The sequence below is a fragment of the Lithobates pipiens genome, unplaced genomic scaffold, assembly GCF_037356315.1.
Source record: "Lithobates pipiens isolate NorthernLeopardFrog02 unplaced genomic scaffold, aLitPip1_a1.2 Scaffold_8, whole genome shotgun sequence".
NCBI lineage: Eukaryota > Metazoa > Chordata > Amphibia > Anura > Ranidae > Lithobates > Lithobates pipiens.
This window is the reverse complement of record NW_027507903.1, coordinates 263,258,664-263,264,247: the sequence shown is the minus strand read 5'-3', so window position 1 is coordinate 263,264,247 and position 5,584 is coordinate 263,258,664. Positions and strand designations below refer to the sequence as shown.

The window sequence follows — 5,584 nt, the reverse complement described above, 5'->3', positions numbered from 1 at the left end:
GGGTAAGGCCAGCCCCCCCTGTTGTTTAGATAGAGTTAATTGGAACCGCTTAAGTCTGGGTTTTTTGTATGCCCATATAAATTGAGTAATCAAGGTTTGAATTTGTTTGAAAAAAGGAGCCGGGATCCGAATCGGAAGGGCTTGGAAAAGGTATATAAACTTAGGAAGTATACTCATTTTAATTAAGTTACATCTCCCGAACCAAGAATGAAGGCCCGAGTGCCATTTATGCAACAGGTTACGAGTCTTAACCATAAGAATGGGAAAATTCAACTTAAACGTATGCGCGATATCTGACGGAATATAGGTGCCTAGATATTTAAGGACTGAGTCTGTCCATTTAAGCCGAAAACCCAATTGCAAATCCTGCAACACATTCGGAGAGATAGCTACCCCCATAGCTTCGGACCTTAAAAAATGTATCTTCAGATGTGAGAGCCTCCCGTAAAACTTAAATTCTCAAAGTAAGTTTGGCAAAGAAAATCTGGGGTTTATGAGTGAGAACATCATATCATCTGCATAAGCAGATATTTTACATTCAGTGGTACCCATATGAAGGCCCATAATGTCTGAATTCCGACGGATAGAAGCTAAAAAAGGCTCCAGGGACAGTACGAACAAGAGAGGGGATAACGGGCAACCTTGTCTAGTCCCATTCCTTATGCATATCGGAGATGTAAGCACCCCATTCACCTTGACTTGAGCTGAAGGTCGTGAGTATATCTTCCTGATCCATGTCAACATCCGGTCTCCCAGTCCTATATAATGAAGGACCGAAAACATAAAATTCCAGTTAACCCTATCAAAAGCTTTCTCAGCGTCCGTATTTACAAGAAGACACGGAGTCTTTTAGATTTTGCCTTATGCACCAAAGCAAGCACTTTAATAGTATTATCCCTGGCTTCTCTGGCGGGAATAAAACCCACCTGGTCAGCATGGATAAGGGACTGCATGTGATGGGCCATTCGCGTTGCCAAAATTTTAGAAAATAATTTCAAGTCTAAATTGAGTAGGGAGATAGGCCTATAGCTCCCGCAGAGTCCTGGGTCTTTTTCTTCCTTGGGGATCAGCGAAATATGGGCTCTAAGTATCTAATGGAAAATCCACGTTCGAGCTCAAAGCATTAAATAAGTTTACTAACTGCGGGCCAAGAATAGGAAGAAAGATCTTATAGTATTGCGCCGTATATCCATCTGGGCCCGGAGCTTTACCTAACTTCAATGAGCCCACTGCAACTTGGACTTCTAACGTAATCGGGTTTTCCAAAGATTCCCTTGCCTCTGATGAAAGAGTCGTTAAGCCAGCGCTAGCTACATAGCTGTCTATATTGGCTTGCTTTACTTCTGAATCTGGTATATTATAAAGATTAGCATACAATTTTCCGAAAACTTCCGCTATTTGTGTCGGGGTCGAAACCCTTTGACCCTTGTCAGTCGTCATCTGTGGTATAAAGAAAGCTGATTTCAATTCCTTGACCGATTTTGCCAATAATTTCCCACATTTGTCTCCTGACTCAGAGGACAGTTTACGACAAAATTGAAGTGCTACCTTTGCTTTATAATGAAGCAAGTCTGTAATCTGAGTGCAGAGCATCCCTAATTCAATCTCCAAACCCCGTGAAGGAGCATGTTTATGTTGCGCCTCCACGTGGGCCAGGTCTTGATAAAGTTTTGTCAATTGCTCGTTAGGCAATCTCTTAATGCGTGCCCCGTGCTTAATAAGTATTCCACGGAGCACCGATTTGTGAGCCTCCCAAATTATCCCTTGATCGCAGTCCTGTGTATCATTTTCTTGAAAGTAGAGACCCAATTCCTTTGTTACATCCACCAGAACTTCTGGCGTCTGTAGGAGGCTCTCATTCAGGCGCCAAAAAGTAGATCTGGGCGAGAATTGCCCAGAAAGCTCGTATGTAATAGTTACAGGGGCATGGTCGGACCATGTGATATGGCCAATGGAAGAGGCACTCACTAGATGCAGCTGATCGTGAGGAATCAAGAAAAAGTCTATCCTTGAATATGATCTATGAGGAGGAGAGTAAAAAGAATAATCCCGTTCCCCTGAATGCTGTAAGCGCCAAACGTCCATTAACTGATCAGCCAATAGACATTTAGATATCCGTTTTCTTAACGCAACGAAGATCGAGGAACAAGAAGTAGAGGTATCGACTGACGGGGAGAGGGGAACATTAAAGTCCCCTCCCAAGATCATCTGACCTTCACGAAAATCACGTAGTTTATGCAAAATCTTACTAAGAAACACATCCTGACGTTCATTGGGGGCATACGCTGTAGCAAAGGTAAAAAGAAGCTCTCCTATTTTACCCTTAATAAACAAATAGCGCCCCTCAGGGTCATCCAGTAAATCCTGCATGACCCAGGGGAGGCCACTAGAAATCATAATGGAGACCCCCTTGGTTTTAGAGGATAAATTGGTAGAGTGATAAACATGGGTGAAAGCTCGCGAACGTAAAATCGGAAGGCTAGTAGTTTTAAAATGAGTTTCTTGAAGGAATGCTACATCCATATGAGATGTCCTCAACTCCCGCTGGAGCACTCGCCTTTTTTCAGGGGAATTCAGTCCCTTGACATTTAAGGAGATAACTTTGAAAGAGCCTGCCATCGCGTCCCCGGAAGAAAACAGAAAAGCAGCACCTAAGACCAAAAAACAAAAAAAATAAAAAAAGAGAGAGAGAGAGAAAAAAATATATTACACTTTTATTGTTTCACTTTAATCATTATTAAAATCACTGCTCCTGAAAAAACGGCAGTTTTTAAAACTTTTTTTTGCATTGATCCATGTCCCCTGGGGCAGGACCCAGGTCCCCAAACACTTTTTTAGGACAGTAACTGGCATATTAGCCTTTAAAATCAGCACTTTAGATTTCTCCCATAGACTTCTATAGGGTGTTCCGGCTTTTCAAATTTGCCGCGAACACCCCAAATTGTTCACTGTTCGCTGAACAGGCAATGTTCAAGTCGAACATGAGTTCGACTCGAACTCAAAGCTCATCCCTAGTCTTTAAGTTTTAAAACACAATTTTATTAAAACACCATTTATCTCTTTATAGTCTTGTACCAACACATGATTTTTTTTTTTTCTACTGATTTTTGCTTGAAAACGCCTTGACCTTATCCTCATAGTGGAAATTGCATTAAGCTAACAGAGATGAGCAAAGGCCACACCCTTTATCAGGACAGTCCTAACTAGGGTTGCCACCTGTCCAGGATTCACCTGGACAGTTCGGGTTTTAAATCATGTGTCCAGGTTTCAGTCTGTTTGAAACCCGGACATAATATTCAGACAGGAATGTGGCTCAGAACAAGGCCTGATAGGAGAGTAAGAGGTAAATATGTGCACAGCATTACTATTCTCTTTGGAGTGCCCAAAGGTGTCCCAGGTCTGTTGCAGTACTATAGTGTATATTAAAAAAAAAAATGTTGCGGTGCGCCGCTAGTGTTTTTTTTTGTTTTTGTTTTTTTCACACTGAATTTATTTTTTCCCACCATCAAAAACACTACAAGTATATGCTTTTCCTTTCAACAAGCCAGAAAAACACTAACATACACGAATAATGGAATTCAGTTCTGGAGCAGTCACTTGCTTTGCTCTCTCAATGGCTCCCAGGACTTGTTGCTGATGCTCTTGGGAGAGGTAAGGCAAAACCTGGGCGCAGATGCCATTTAACCTTTTGACAATTTCAGCCTGTTTGTGCATTTCAATGTTCAGGCCATAGGACATCTCATAATACATGACGTAGTGTCATTGCATCTCCGATTTCTCACTGGCCAACTTGTCGCACTCCAATTTTAGACTGTGATATTGTGCCTGAAGCAACTGGAACTCATCTTTAATCCTATCACAGGAATCGGAGGTTGTGAACTTGAGTTGCTGGGGCAGGTGAGAGGAACCCGAGTGTCGGCTATTGCTTTGCGGAAACATCATATCCCTGGTGTCCGCTAGTGTTTGAGTTTGGCTTGAAGAAAAAGTGGCAACCCTAGTCCTAACTGAGTTCTGAGGATGAGAGGGAGGCATTTCCTAGTTTGTCAGATTACAAAGTGTACTATGTCAAATTCTTGGGTCTATTAAACTGAACAGTCAAATTTAGATGCAATGTGTACCTGCTATAGGAGGAAAGTCCAGGCTGTTAGTACAATGTCTGTTTAAATAAATATCTATTTCTGTGAACTAAACTGGGCACAAAACAAATATTTCAGATATGTTGGTGGGTTGAGTCACCTAATGACTATGCATATTTGTTGAGGACTTTACCAGTAAAATCTTCCCTTCTGTGTCCTGACTACTCCCCACCCTCATAATTATGGTGAAACTTCTGTATCCAGTAGAAGTATCCAGTATCCAGTAGTAGTAGTCCCAAAGACATACAAAAACCCAGTGGGTAAGTCAATTAACTGCTAGTTGCCACAGGAGTTTTTGGTACTGTAAACCTTTAATAATAATTAACCTATAAACACACAAATCCCTGTTCTATCAGGGGAGAGGAGACAAATCTTTGTTCCTAGTAAGTAGGAACAAAGATATGTCTCCCCCCTAGTCAGTCATATCCCCATACAGTTAGAACACACTGAGGGAACACACATTTAACCCCTTGATCGCCCCCTAGTGTTAACACCTTCCCTGCCAGGGACATTTACACAGTAATCAGTGCATATTTATAGCACTGATTGCTGTATAAGTGCCAGTGGTCCCAAAAATGTGTCAAAAGTGTCCGATATTTCTGTAACGATGTTGCAGTACTGCTAAAAATCGCAGATCACTGCCATTACTAGTAAAATATAAATAAATAATAAAAAAGCCATAAAAATGCCATAAATCTTTACCATAGTTTGTAGACACTATAACTTTTGCGAAAATGAATCAATATACGCTTATTGCAATTTTTTTTTTTTTTTTACCAAAAATATGTACAAGAATATATATTGGCCTAAAATGATGAAGAAATTTGTTTTTAAAAACATTTTTGTGGATATTTATTATAGCAAAAAGTAAAAAAAAATATTTATTTATTTTTTCAAAATTGTGGCTCTTTTGTTTATAGTGCAAAAAAATATAAAACACAGAGATGATCAAATACCACCAAAATACAGGTGGTTTGGATACAGCATCACACGACCTCATCATTTTCAGTTAAAGCGACGCAGTGCCAAATTGTAAAAAGGATCATCTGGTCAGGAAGCGCATAAAATCCTCCGGGGCTGAACTGGTTCAATAAAAATGTTCACTTTAAGTACGTTTTCTTACTTTTCCAATTGGTATTGGAGTATTGGGGTGAAATCATAACTGGAGTTATGAGAAATTTAAAGGAGGAAGGAGGAAAATGTTTCTTGAATGAGGACATTTTTAACAGTGTACGTGGTTTTCATGCAGTAAAGTCAAACTGCCAAATGTGCTGGAAATTTTTGGATGAAATACCTAGTGTATACCTAGTTTTAGATTTTCAAGTATGCTTGAAAAATTCTGCAACTAACAGATTCCCATTGTATAACCTCATACACATATCCGATTTTCCACCGACAAAACCATGGACTTTTGTCTGAAGGAGGCTGGCCCAAACTTGTCTTGCATA

At 40.3% G+C, this 5,584-nt stretch overlaps 1 pseudogene; it reads right to left on the bottom strand.

Moving 5' to 3' along the window:
• Window positions 1-3,500: 3,500 nt before the first annotated feature.
• LOC143964389 (amino-terminal enhancer of split pseudogene) lies at window positions 3,501-3,951 on the bottom strand (annotated as a pseudogene).
• Window positions 3,952-5,584: the final 1,633 nt, after the last annotated feature.